The following is a 14,075-nucleotide window of genomic DNA, read 5'->3' on the forward strand; positions in this document are numbered from 1 at the left end:
TGGACTGGGTCAGGATTCCTGGGGCAGAGAGCCTGAAACAGAGTTTGGGGAGGAAGATTCAGCCTCCCAGCAGGGAACGAAGCTCTGGTGGGTTGGGGTGGAGCAGCTGGCACAGCTGGTGCATAGGAGATGTGGTGGGAGGAATGCAAGTGCAGGGAGAGATTGGGTGGTGGCTGAGTGTGTCTGGAGGATGGGTGAAGGGTCTGTGCTCAGTGTCTGGCCCCAGGTGGGTCTGGTGCAGGGGGTGGACGTGTGCTGGGGTGCAGGGCTGGAGGGTGCTGCATAGGGATGGCTCAGCCTGGACACACCAGCAGGAGTCACCTGGGTTGAAGGGCTATGGCCCCCTGCTGGGGCCAGACCATGTTCCTTAGACCACTGTTTTGGAAACAGGGCAAAGGAACATAGATGAGGCCTCACCCAGCACTACCTCTGCCCGTCTCCTGTGTCTTCAGACAGGATGCAGCTCCTCCAGAAGTGGATGGGAAGGAGGGTTCAGTCTTCCCTAAGGCTGTGTCTGAGATGAATTTTCTGAGGGAGGTGCCCAGGCTGCCTTTTCATGGCCTTAACCCCTGGGAGTGATGTTTTGTGGCCTTTTGTATCTCCCTCCACCCTCACCTTTGCCCATTTAGGGGCCCTTGCCAGATGCAGCCAAGACTATATCCAGCTGGTGTTAATGATCCACCTCAGGTCCTAAGGTGGGGGACCCTGCAGGCTGGGCTTCTGCAGTCTCTGTGAGCCACTTCTCTTTCTTGGCCATTATGTCATCTGATATCAGCTGTTGTTTCTCATTTATTTCTCTGGGGAAGGCCACCAGACTCAGGCTCTCTCTCCTGGTGGATTTGTGATTGGCACTTTCAGCAGCCACCAGAGAACTGTCATTTGGGGGAATGCATTCTGCATCTTTGCAGTGGTGAAGTGGCACAACTGACTCATGCAGCATTAAGTCACCGCAGTGGGAGGGATGACTCAGCTGACTGTCATGCAAGTTACAGTCCTGAACATATAAAATGTGGATCTTCACAGGACATGTCTTTCAGAGGTCCTGCAAGACTTGAACAAGCAGCTGGCTCATACTAGCAGGACATCAGTGGACCGCTTAAATCAGAAGGGAGCCCTGGAGCACTCTTAACATATCCACTGCTCAAAGCAGGCTAAGCCCAGCATCAGGTGGCGTTGTTTTGAGCCTTATCAGTTTGGGTTTGGAGTATCTTCAAGACCAGAGACCCTACCAGCCCTCTGGTCCCCAGCTGCACCCCTCCTGCGGGGAAGCAGCTTTCCCTTGCATCTGAACAGCTTTTACCCTGTGCCAACCCTTTGCCCAGATGATGGTGAAGTAAATGTGTACTTCCACCTTCCCATGCACCCTCGTCCTTGGGCACACAGGAACAGCAGCAAGACGTGAGGCCACAAAGCAGCATGTGCCCACTGGGAAGGGGTCTTTGGGGTTGGGAGGCAGCTAGGAGCTGACTGCACTGGAAAACAGCAAGGAAACCCAAGTCTGTGTTGAGGCTGGAGATGAAACAGAAAAAAAGGGCTTCCTGAAGCTCAGTCCTGACTCATTTACCCTCCTGCCCTGCCTAGCTGCTTGCTGTGGGGCTGGCAGGAGAGACGGCATCAGAGATGGGGCTTTCTGACAGTCTTCCACAGGCAGCAGAGCCAGGCCCCAGCTGCTGGCGGTGGGTTGGAGCTGTGTCTCCCAGGTCGTGGTTTGGCCCATGGCTGATTTTCTCCAGAGCTAGCAGAGAGTGGTTTGCAGAAGGGAGTATGACGTGATGACTGTGGTTTCCATGGCAACCTGTAGGCGTGAGTCAGCATCTCCCTGCTGCGGTGGCCAGGAGTGCAGAGAGCTGCCTGTCCCCAGCTTTGCTTCAGACATGGCACCCAAAAAGGCAGTGCTGGGGCAGGGGATGGGGGGTATGTATAAGGTCTGAGTGACCCTGAGCATAAGAAATATGTCAAATAGGATCCACCATTTTTTCTACCAGCTGATTGTGGGGATCCCTTTTGCAGAATGGGGATTGTCCATGCACACCTGAAGGACACGTGTTCTGCTCAGCATGAAGCTCCCCTTAGCTTCCTCCAAGCGTATCTGTGCTCTTGCCATGTGCTGGCTAGGGACTACAACTGTGCCAAATGCTTTGTCCAGATGCACACTGGCTCAGATCTGTAGGCAAGAACAATGAGAAAGCTCCTTCCTTATGCACAGAGATAGCTGTCTTGGTCTTTGCAGCTGCAACTCGAAAGCAAGAGCCACCAGTGTGAAGGACCACCAAGCACCGCTGTGTGCTCTGTATGTGACCCGCTGCAGCATGGAGCAGGGAGCTGCAAGTTACCATTAGGAGCAGCAATGCAAACTCCTTCTGTGTCCGTGGGAGTCAGAGGGCAGTTCAACTCCCAGGCAGTTCACCAAGCAGCCCTGGCCTGTAAGAATCTGTTTTGAAGAGGGAGCAGAAGGGTCAGGAGAAAGTCTGTCTGGAAGGGCAGGGCTTCACCCAGCATGCACCCACCCATGCTGTGCCTCCCCCCAGGCTATGCACCCAGCGAGTATCCTTGGTGGTCTCTTTCTAGGGTTTGAGTGCCCGAAGATATTTGGTGTCTCTGCTCAAGATGTGCAAGGGGCCGAAGCCAAGCCAGTAATAAACAGAGTGGCTATTTCTCTGCCCTGGGCCAGGAAAAGCCATTATCACCAGTATTCATCTGAGCGCTCCCAAGCTTCCTGGCATTCAAGGTAAGCTTCAGTCCTACATGTGCAGCAAAATATGTTTTCTTCTGAAACAAATAAATAAACTGAACAGCAGGGTCAATTATATTGTCAAGCAGGCATTCTTTTATTAACAGTACTGGGGAACAGTGCTGGGGAACACTGAGGATCATCCTCCATAAGTACTCCAAGGACTGGCTGCTTTTGTGTTGCTTATATTCACACAATTATTGCATATTCATTGCATTTTTTTGAAATTTTTAACATACAATACATCTATAATAATAAAGTTAGTATGAAGTTAGTTATAATTTACTGGTTTTTTACTTACAATTTGTCTATTAGTTACTAGTCAAATAAAGCTAAGCACTCTGCTTCTAAACAATGTATTACTTAATCTTCTGTCTCATTCTTGTCATGCAGGAGGATCTAAAACTTCAAAAATATCCCTTCATTTTACCGGTGGTTAGAAAGCATTTATCATGTCAATTGGTTAATGATGGGTATGTCTTTTGTAACTTAATCACATTATTTACACATTACTTTAGCAGCCTCACTTCTGGTGGAGGGCTGAAGTATTCAGTCCCCACCCACAGATTGTGTGAACAGGTTAAAATTATCAGTTCATTGTCCCTTCCTGGGAAGCAGATCTGGGTGACAAATGGCACTGTGGGGACATGGGGAATTCCCCCAGTGTTGCTCTATGTGTTCGGTTTTGAGACCATTAAGTGCTGTGTAAATACTGATGTGCTGAGAGCAAGCTGTCCTTGAAATGTGAAACTCCTCGGAGAAAGGTTGTTTGCTTCCTCCAGGTGCATCGCAGGATTGCTAGCAGGAAACAGCCCAAACAAACTGCAAGGTGGAAAAACCCGTCCCGTGGCCATCACCTCAGGCACTGCTGCCCCCCAGCCCCTGCCACTGTGGTTCCTGTCCCTCTCTGCTATGAGTCTAAGGGACTGTGTCCCTCAGCCTGCTGGTTTCACACTTCCCCCTGCCCAAAGCTGTGGCCAAACTCCTCTGAACTCCCATAACCTGCGAGCAGTCTCCTTGCCCCATCTGCCACAGAGAATGTCTGTCTCAAACACAAGCCAAACCTGCCCTCCCCACTGCAGCCGCAGCTCCCAGTACTTACCAGCTGCAGCTCCCAGTGCTTATCAGCTGCCTCGAAATACCTTTGTAGATCTCCGTGTTTGCAGTGAAGGGAGGCTAATTCGTTTCTTGGAGGTTGCCCAAAAATGTTACAACTCAGGCTTTCTCTACCATAGGATTTTGGTGTTTTGCAAGGTGTTGTTCCTATTCCGTGTGTTGACCCACAGGGCTGACCCTCCTGTGTGGGGGTTTGGCCCTCCACAACTACTCAGATTTGCATGAAGCCATGAAAATGGCAGTTCCCTAGCCCAGCAACCTTATTCTGTCCTGTGGTCCAATGCAAGATGTCTCTGCTGCCGTTTTACATACTAGGTCCTTGCAGAAATGCATACATGAACAGCAACACAAATCGTCTTCAGGATGATATTTTGCCAGGTACGGTAGATCCAGGGTAAGATACACACAGATGTTGCTCCAGTGTGGACCCACAGCATGATGCAATATTTGGGCAGGTGAGAATGTGAACATGATCAAGGGTTTCAGCCTCTGCTCCATACCCATGCTGCTTGGCTTTTTGGGCATCCCACATGCTGTTTCCCTTCTCTTGCTCACCTGATGAGGTCAGTCTGCAGCTCAAAAAAATTGCCCTTTTTTTAAAGAGCCTTCCTGGTGCATGAAGTGCCTCTGTGGCTGAAGGAAAAGCCCACAGCCCAAGGGAAGCAGCACAGTTTTGTAGCAGGCAGGTTTTTGGGGGTCCTGGCATCAGTGCTTCCAGGCTGTCTGGCACATAGACATCTTCATGGTCTCTGCCAGCAAGAGGCATGCACTCTTTGTACATGCATAGTGACAGGCCTGAATGTCTCTCCTTCAGCCTGCCCAAGGTTTCAGAGGTGGAGAGGTGTTCTGTATATGCTGTGCCATGGCTCTGTCCTGTCCCTGAGCAGCTTCAAGAGTCTTCTCCTCCCTGGAAATGTGGCAGACGAGTCTCTGATCTGTGACACTGATCTGCTCTCTAGGCACGCTGTTGCTGGCACCAGGCTGAGGTTGAGAGCACAACTGCTCGGTTCAGTGCCAACAGCTCTTTCCTCCATCAAGTTCTCTCCGGGTCAGGATGTTGTGTGTGTACTTTATTTGCAACTATCTCTCAAGGGAAGGAGGATGTCAAGGAGCTGTGCAGGGGTGAAACTTGTACAACCATGGCACGGCCCCTTTCCCTCCCTTGACTCTTGACTACCTTGAGTGTGGTTTTCAGCCCAAGGACCGGTCTCCCTCTCATTGTGCTCAAACACAGGCCAGGAGCCCCTTCTTCACTGGCTGTCCTCCAAAACCCCCATGCTCACAGGCCTATCTGTGATTGCATGGCTTCCCTCAACCAGCACAGTTATGAATGTGTTAGTGGACAATAACACAAAATAGAGCATGGTGGCCACCAGAGAGAGGAAAACATACCAAAGAGCTTGGCGATGCTGCTGCCAGATCCCTTCTGCTGAGCTCCAGTCCTTCTGCCATAGGACCCACTTTCTCCTTTGACTTGCACAGTCCTGAAACCAGGGTGGGGGCTGGAATTTGGGGTGGCAGGTGTGGAGGGAGTGGGTTGCTTGCTGTGTCACCACTGCTGTGCAGTGAAGTGCTGAACCACAAGAAGGACCATAGGCTTAGCAGCTCCAGGACCTGGGCATCGCTTCCCTCCGCCACCCTGGGGGGTGCAAGGGGAGTAAACACCAACAGCCAGTCACACAGGAGGAGAGCAAGTGCCACCAACCTCTGTGCCCATCCTGCGCCCGCATCCTCCCAGATTTCCAGCCTGAAACCGTTCAGGAGAAGAATTTCCGAAAGAAACGCTGCTATTTGAGGAATGCAGCAGAGAGGGAGGAAATAATCACAACAGAGATAAGGAGAAGTCTGTGGACTTGACAACTTCACCAAACAAGCTCCTCTGGCTCTGACTGGTTTAGGACGGGACTCTGCAGCCCGGAGAGCTGCATTACCATCAGCTTTGTAGGTAGGCGCTGGGGAGGCAGCTCTGGGGCAGATGCAGGGAAAGAAGAAATACACCAGAGGGTTCTGGCCATTTGGGGTGGCAGCCATCCCCATGTCCTCTGCGTGTGAGCCACCCCGGGTCCTCTGCTTGACAGCCATCTGACAGGCTTCCCTCTGGCTTTGTGGTCACAAGGCTGTTTCATTAAGAGGACACACGGGTTTCAGGCATCTCCTCAGAAAGCTGTACAGTCGTCCTGCCCCGTCCTTCCAGCAGGATTTTTTGGGGCTTATCTGCTTTCCTCCCTCTCCTGGGCTGTGTTGTGCTCAGCTGCCGAAATTCCCCTGTCCTTGCCACTGCTCCCCTTGGGGACCAGATCTGTTTAATATCTATCTGGCCACGTGGCAATCCTCTGGCAGACTGCTGAAGGCCTTGTATAAATGTTCTGCTGGAAGACATCCCAGGTCCAGGGTCTAGTCCCCTCCTCCCAGGGACAAAGAAAAAGCTGCGTTTGGCTTGCAGTTCAGGAAGAACTGTTTTGCTAAAACCAGATGTCTGCATCCACTTTTGCTGACCCCATGCTGGGGCTTTCGCACCTGATGCTTTCGGAGAGGCCATTCTCTCGCTGACAGGGAGTAAGGGATTTGGCAGAGCTGAAGTTTTTCTTCCAGGGTTGTGCACATATATGGCTTGGCAAATAAATGGTAAGAGAAAATAGGTCCCCTGGCTGGACAGCCTGCAGAAGGAAAGAAGGACAGACCGTGCTTGAGCAGGTGGATGCACAGCATTCACCTGGCTATTCCTGACACACTGAAGTCATGGGGCTCATGCTGTGCACCCAGAAATGAAGGAAATGTCCTGAGTGTTGAGACCTGGCAAGAGTGTGCAGACAAGATTAGGAATTAAAAAATACATCATTTCAAAATGAAAATGTCCACCCAGAGGAATAGCCTCAGATGTGCTGGTCTGTCCCAGCTCACCGGTGTGCTGAGCTTTGCTTGTCAACCCTGCGCCATGTGAGCATCCTGCAGTTGTTGGTCATTTTCATGCACTGCCATGCCAAACTTGCTCAGCACTTTCATCTCTGATAAAAGAGTTGTGAGGGTTTAAAACAGAAAATGCAGTTGGCCAGGAAAGGGGATATCCTTCCTGACCCCTGCAGGTAACTGGCTCCACAGCCTGAGCCCTGGTTTGTTGTCTCTGTTACAAGGCAGAGCTGCAGAAGTTACCCGCAAAGTTGTCGATGCTTCCTCCCCAGAGACATCCCCAGTGTCAGGAGAAAAAGAAAAGGAGCAAAGCAGAGATCTTAGTGGTGGAAAGACTGAAGGCCAGAGGGAACTACTGGAGCCTTCCCTTTTGCTGTGCTTGGATGTGCAGCACAAGGTAATCTTCCTGCTGTAGCACTGCTTGCTCATTTCTGCAGCCTCTTTGAGTCCCTTGTTCCTCTGGAAATACAAACAGCAACCACGTGCTTTTCCTAACAGGGCCGAAGCAAGATCCCTCTTTTCCTTACACTGTTACCCACTTGCTTGCAGCTGGAGGTTGCATTATCCCTATTAACTGCAGCACAAAGAGCTCATGGTGTTACCGACAGATACATCTCAGTCTCTCTGCAACACTGCTTTCCAAGTCAGATCTCACATCTGGCATTACCGGCCTCTGGTTGCATTTCTGTCATTTATTTATTAAAGTCAGTTTCACCAGACTGCAATCATTTATTCGGATTCAGAGCATCCTGTAACAGAGAGCCTTTATTTGCTATGCCACCATATTTCTGCCATCTGCAAATGTCATGAAGGTTTTGTAATAGCTGCTTTTCGAAAGGTCACTGAACCACTTTTTAAGCTCTGTTTCTTTTGCATAAGGCATGGGTCTTATCAAAGCATCAAGTGATGTTAAGTCAAAAATTCTTTGAGGAAATCAAATTATGTAACAGAAACACCGTTCCCTTTATCGGACTGAAGAAATAATCCTCTCCTGTTTTGTTTTGTTTTTAAGGAAGAAAAATAGAAGAAAACAAGTGTGTTTGACAATGCTGTGCCTCACAGCTGACTTCAATAGCTGTTTTCAGCTACGTTTTTGATCCTGAGTGCCAAACCAATGCTTGGGTAAGTGGCCAATCGTTCCCATACTACTTCTATCTTTATGCTGGAAATACTGTGCTGGTTTTCTTTTTCTGCAAGGGACTGCAACAAAAATGCTGACCAGTGTGGACAGAGAGTGCATGGGCGTGGAAGCCCCTGCAAGACCGAGTGGCAGAAGCAGCCATGGACAGGCAGCCGTGGATGGCACTCGCACTAGCTGATTACAGGGGTACTACTGCTTTCCAGATAACCCCAAAACCAGGGACTGTCTCAAATATGTGACAGCCTAAAGCAGGCTATACTGAAGCCATTAAAAATACTGATGAGAAGAACGGGATAGGAGACATAAAGCAACCCAATAAAGGGACAAAAGGCTGCAAGAACATCTTAATGATTCCCAAAAGAGGTGCAGTATGGAGAAAGAGGAGATCATGGTCACCGTCAACTCCTTATGGGTGCAAAAAGTCAAGACTCAAAAGCAACACACAGTTCCTAATGTAACAACCCAGGAGCCATGACAAAACCTCAGTAGCAAGTGTCCCTTTTACTCTTCATCACCATTAAGTGTCCGTGGACAGACTGCTTCTATTTTGGTGCTTGCATCCTGGACAGACCACTCAGATGCTCCCATCTTGGAGTAAGGGGATGTGGGGGCTGTCAGTGAGGAAAGTAGCTTAGTTTCAGCATAAATATTCCCTGTTCCCATAGGGTCCCACAGTTGAGTTTTGCTGTGTTGTTGCAAGATGAGGTTTTCCAATGTTTTCATCGTACTCTCTGATTTCTGATTTGCTTTTCTACCATCTGCTGCTGTCACCTGAGGCTCCACCAGGAAGGACATTGCCACTGCAGCTAACAGCCCCAGTCCTTACACGAAAACAGCGAATGCTCACTGCACCAAGACCTTGTCCTGGCTCACTGTACTTGTTGCCAGTTTGCCACAACTGCTTACTGTGTGAACTGGCCTGTGGTACCTGATGTCTGTTGTCATTAATGTGTGATACAAGTGTGATAGCAGTAGAGGCCTCAGAAGTTTGGAACAGATCAAAAGCAGAGACTCTAGGACTGTGAATAACTCTCTGGTGCTCCATTAGGTGTGCATCCTCCAAAGCTGGGAAAAGCCTGTGTTAAGTGTACCAAAGAAAAGCAGCAGCAGATGAGCAATGAGAAATACATCTGAGCAACGGGGTCAGGCACCTGCTGTGGTGTGGGAAAGCAGCAGCTGCCAGCGCCACGCAGGGAATGGGGTGGAGGACAACGGCTAAGAGCTGTCTAGAAATTGAGATGCCTTGAAGAAGTGCCATGATGCTGAATGTGGTGTGTTTCCAGGGGTTCCTGTCCTCAGAATCACTACTGTGGGATGGCTGCAGGGCTGTGGGTGCCTCAGGTCCGTGCAGCCCCTGGGGACCACATGCAGCCACAGAGCAGCTGAGGCTGGAAAGGACCTCTGTAGATCATCTGGTCCAACTCTACTGCTCAAGCAAGGACACCTAGACCCATGTCCAAATGGCATTTGAACATGTCTCACTATCTACCTGATTGGAAGCCCTAACAAAAACCCTTTTGAGCTGCCAATGTCATGCGGGCGGTGCACGGTGCTCCAAGTGTGTCTGAGCATGGGGTTTTGTGCACATTCCTCCTATCTAATGCTCCAGTCCTCAATGAAGCTTTATTATGTATAAACCCAATGTGTCTAATCACAACTTTGGGCAGCATTATAATCTAGTACCTGTGGGACAGAGCACTCCTTAGAGAATGTTTCAAAGTTGGGCCAGTGGCAGGGTTTTAGACACACTGATTTTTGAAGCAGCTAATTTTGCAGAGGGCAAACTCCCATGCATAATGTTGTGCCAATTGGGTACAGCCTTGTTGTTTGCAGTTGCCACCACTGACTCTGATGTTCAGCTGCCCTTTACACATTAGGGGTCTGTACCCTCACTGATTTCACACCACCCCTGTGATCACCTGGCTTCTTGTCCACCAGAAATTCTTATTTCAGTGAGATCACAGATTTGAGGGCTGCTAGGTGGACCTCACTGAGCAATCCCAGTTTCCATGCATGTTCCCCACATTATCTGGGCAATCCTTGTTATATCAACGAGGCATGTTGGGACCTTGTCTCTATAGGATTTCTGGTGAGAGGTATCACAATGTTCATGCAAGTTAGAGGTAACCAAACTACAGTCAATTACTGCCTCAGCAACTGTGTTTTCTAAGAGAATGATGTTTTAGAAAGATTTAGGCAGGGAGGGATCTCTGGAGGTGTCTTGCTCAATCCCTTTGATCAAAGCCAGGGTGATTCTGAATTCACATTGGGTCACTCAAGGGTTTGTCCAGGTGGGGTGGAAGCTGTAGTCTTCACCTTACTATTGCTCCTGAGACATCCAAGCCACTCCCTCAGCTTTGTGTTCTGTTGTCATGCTCCTGCTTACACCTGGAAAACATGCTGAAAACTTTTAGCAGCTGCATGAAAAAGCAAGTTGTACAGACACAAGCAGAAAATCAGTGTTTTCTACCTGAAATGGGAAAAACTCAGACATTCTGAGAGCACGACTGCATCTGTGGACTTGTTTCACCTCCACACCCCATCTCACCTGTGTCACTGATGTCCTCACACAGCCTTGGCACTCCTTCTCTTGAGCATGTCCCCAGGCATGGATGCTGAGTGAGTGGATGCATGAACTGCATGTAGACCTCAGTGCCTGGGCTGAGCTTAACTCTGCCTCCTCTGTAAGAACAACACATCTGCTGTGGTCGTGCTGCTGTCAGAAAGACAAAGAAATTGGACCACCAACAGAAAAATAATATCTTTTTCCTTCAAAGCTAGTTTTCTCCAGCGCTGGTCTTCTCTCCGGCGTGTCAAGCTCTTCATTGGGCCCACATATCTCCTGAGAGAATTTCTGGAAATGGGGATGACAATAGTTATCCTGCAGAGACATCTCCTCCCAGGCTGCTGGAACACATCCTGGCTCCGCAGTGATGCTCTGACCCCAGATCCCCTTCACCAGCACCGCTCTGCCCTGCGAGGACTCACATCAGCGCATTTCCCTTAGAGAGGCCACTAAATCCCATGCGAAAGAGATAAGGTGAAGGTGACTTTTTTATATTTTTTTTTTCCTGTTCCAGATTGTGGTTTGGAAAAAGAAAACTGGGGCATTTGATTGGTGGGGTTCTGCTGTGGGGATGACTTCTGAGCCTCGTCTCTGTTTCACATGGGAGTCTGCCAATGTTTTGCATTTTTTGACCGAGCTGTTTATTCTCCCTCTCAAGAGAAAGTTGAAGGGTGTAAAAATCCCCAGGCTGTAAGCTCTTTTTGCAATGTCCTATGTGCCAGCAGCCAGCACCTCCACAGACGCCTGGAAGAAATGCTCCCAGACATGGGCTTAGCATCCCTTTGCCAGCTCTGGGTGAGTTGGACCCAAGCATGGAAAGCTTGACAGCTCCTCCCTTTCTCTCTTGCAGCTGGGCAGACGCTCACAGTGGTAAATGCCATGCTGAGTTTTGGCTTCTGAAACACAGTACAAAGCGGGTTTGGAAAGCACAGGCAACCTTTGGCTCCATGCTCTTTCCCTGGCACCACCGTGCAGGTTTCTCCAGGCTTGCTGGTGTCATGCATGGCCCGAGCTCATGGCCACCAAAGGAGCAGTGTCCTTTTGCACAGGGACTGCGCTCTCCTGCTGCTCCCAAGGGGCTGGTTTGTTTCTATATTGGTCATACAGCTGGGGAACCACTGACTGCATCCTGAAACCTCCCAGGGATGGAGACCCCTCACCACCCCACTGTGTTGTCCTAGGGCTGCAACACCCTCCAGGGGAAGGGGTTTCTCATAGTGTCCATTATGAATCTCCCAAGCCTTCCCTTCTGCAAGAAGACAGCGAATTTCAGTAGAAGTCTTGCTTGACTAAAATGGAGATTCTTGCACTAAAATGCAAACAAAAAAAGATGCGTGTAAGAATGGGAAACACAATATACAGCAAAACAATGTGATAAACATTGCTTGCTTGGATACTTACGAGGTGGTATCTGGCAGGTCTGAGACCACCTACAGCTCAGACTAGTGAGGGTCATCAAGGGTAGTACAACAGGACTCTACAGGCGTTGTAGGAGTTGGGGAATATGCTTGTCCACTGACAGATGGAGGAAATAGCACAGTGCTGGACAATATGGAAGAGACTACAATGATCAATGGATTTTTATAGCCTTTCCACAGGCAAAGCCTGCTCCCAGATATCTGCATTCACCAGCATGGTTTGGGAAGGCCAAATGTGAGGTTTGAGAAGTGCTTAGGTAAGCTGGACCATACTCCTGTCTACTGGAGTGGATGGCACTGTCCCATAGGAGCTAACAGTGCTGGTTGATGTGAGTGAAGCTGCTGTCAGTCATGGTGGGATATCATGGCAACTGGGAACAGCAGTCAGCAGTCTTTAAGCAATGCCTCCATCCTTGGAAAAGTCATGGAGCAAGACTTCTTGGAGATCATTTTCAAGCATGTGAACAGCAGGAAGGCAAGCAGGAAAAGTCCACAGATCCAGGCTTTGGACTTAACCCCAGTCCCTTGTTTTCCCTGCTCAGTTCTTCACTGCAAGACCTAGTGCAGGCTTGAGAATTCAGTCAGCTCTGACTCTGCAGAGATCTTGTCTCTGCACAGTAATATCTGTGTTGCTGGTAGTAACATCAAGAGCAGTGGATGGAAAAGGAAAACAGGCTCCTGGAGTGGGCTGTTGACTCAGACAGAAAACAGAAGTCTTGTACGGGTGCATCGCCCTCAAATGCACAGGCATCCTGCAAACAGGATGTAGGAAAATAAGAATGGATCTAGTGTCGGCACTGCTGTGCTAGAGATGCAGAGCAAGAGCAAAGGGCAATCACACCCACTTCAGACTCCTTCCGAAGGGGTGAAAAGGGTCATTAACTCCAGCTTAGTCCTCTTCTTCCTTCTAACAGCATCCGTTGTTTTTTTTTCTCCTTATGCACCGGGGAACAGGAACATGTAGCACAGTAAAAATGTGGGATAAATGTCAGAGATCTCTGCTCACCCATCCTGGTCATTGGCAGGCAGGTGGAGCTGGAGCTGGGACAGGAAGTCTGCTAGAGCAAGTATGGTCTCATAGTGAAAGAGTCAAGGGATTCTTTACAAGCTACATGCTGATCTTGTGCAGAGAAGCCTTGGTAACCAGTGGGGAGAAGGGTGAAACCCTACTGACACTTCCCAGCTGCTTCTGTCAGCAAGGGACAAAATTTCCACACAGGGCTTCTTCCAGACACTGAGCTGTGTGACTTCTGCCCATTCCTCACCCCTGAGCAGAAGAGGGGAGGAACAGCTCAGTACCCTGGGGACAGAAGTAGGAGAAAATGGAAGGTCCCTCTCAGACTATTTTTCTGTGTGTAGATGCCAAACTTTGAATCATGAGAAGAAAACACCCACAATTCCTGTGCAATGCCTTTCAGGGTCCAAAAGCCAAAGAAGGATGCCACAGGGACCACCTACGTCCCTGTCCAAGACTCTGCTGCACCCCAGTCTGCTGGCAACTTCCATACAATGCTCTGACACTGTCCTCAGTGTCCCGGTAGCCAACCCTGGAGAGGTGAAACAGGCAGAGACCACTGGCCTCTTCCAGAGCCCTCGGTCTTCAGAACACGGCTCTGAGAAACTGTAGGAGCTTAGCGACGTTCTGGCTCTTGTGCCAGCTGGGTTCCAGAGGCTGGTAGCTGGTCCCAGCTGGAACAAGCCCACATCTCCCTGGAGGGCACTGGGGACCTCACACCAGCTGCCTGGCCTCAGCCAGACTCCAGCAGCCAGAAAGATCTCTTCCACAGAGACTGTTCTAAGGAGAAAGTGCCAAGAACACAGGCAAACGTTTGCATCAGTTTCCCAGGAATGACTTTCCATGTCCACACTCCAGCCAAACCCACAAGCACCCAGGGAGCAAGCAGTGATCTGTCTTCCCCAAGCAGCCAACAGCCTGGATGACGGTTTGCATTCCCTGCCTGCTTTCAGGAGGGGTTTGCATGCTGTCCCCCTACCCACAGGTAAATGAACATCCCTATGGTTTTCTGGTGTCATCTGGGGACTCTTAGATTTATTTCTCTAATGCCAGTAAAAATTCTGCAGTGCAGAAAGCCAGTCAGGGCTGGGGGCGGGGGGGGGGCAGGGAGGATATGTGGGGAGGTGACAGGGAGGGTGCAGACAGCAGCCAGAGAGGGGAAAAGATGGAGAAGGTTAACG

The 14,075-nt window shown here is 49.8% G+C and overlaps 1 long non-coding RNA gene across 2 annotated transcripts; it reads left to right on the forward strand.

Annotated features, from left to right (window-relative positions):
* On the forward strand, positions 1 to 7,144 carry LOC139826578 (uncharacterized). 2 transcript variants are annotated; one of them, XR_011736728.1, is made up of 3 exons: positions 1 to 87; positions 2,569 to 2,728; positions 6,979 to 7,144. It is a non-coding gene; the product is annotated as an uncharacterized lncRNA (long non-coding RNA). The 2 variants fall into 2 exon arrangements; XR_011736727.1 differs by lacking the exon at positions 6,979 to 7,144 and adding an exon at positions 3,125 to 3,204.
* The last annotated feature ends 6,931 nt before the right edge of the window (positions 7,145 to 14,075 follow it).

This window comes from Patagioenas fasciata, chromosome Z (genome assembly GCF_037038585.1).
Source record: "Patagioenas fasciata isolate bPatFas1 chromosome Z, bPatFas1.hap1, whole genome shotgun sequence".
NCBI lineage: Eukaryota > Metazoa > Chordata > Aves > Columbiformes > Columbidae > Patagioenas > Patagioenas fasciata.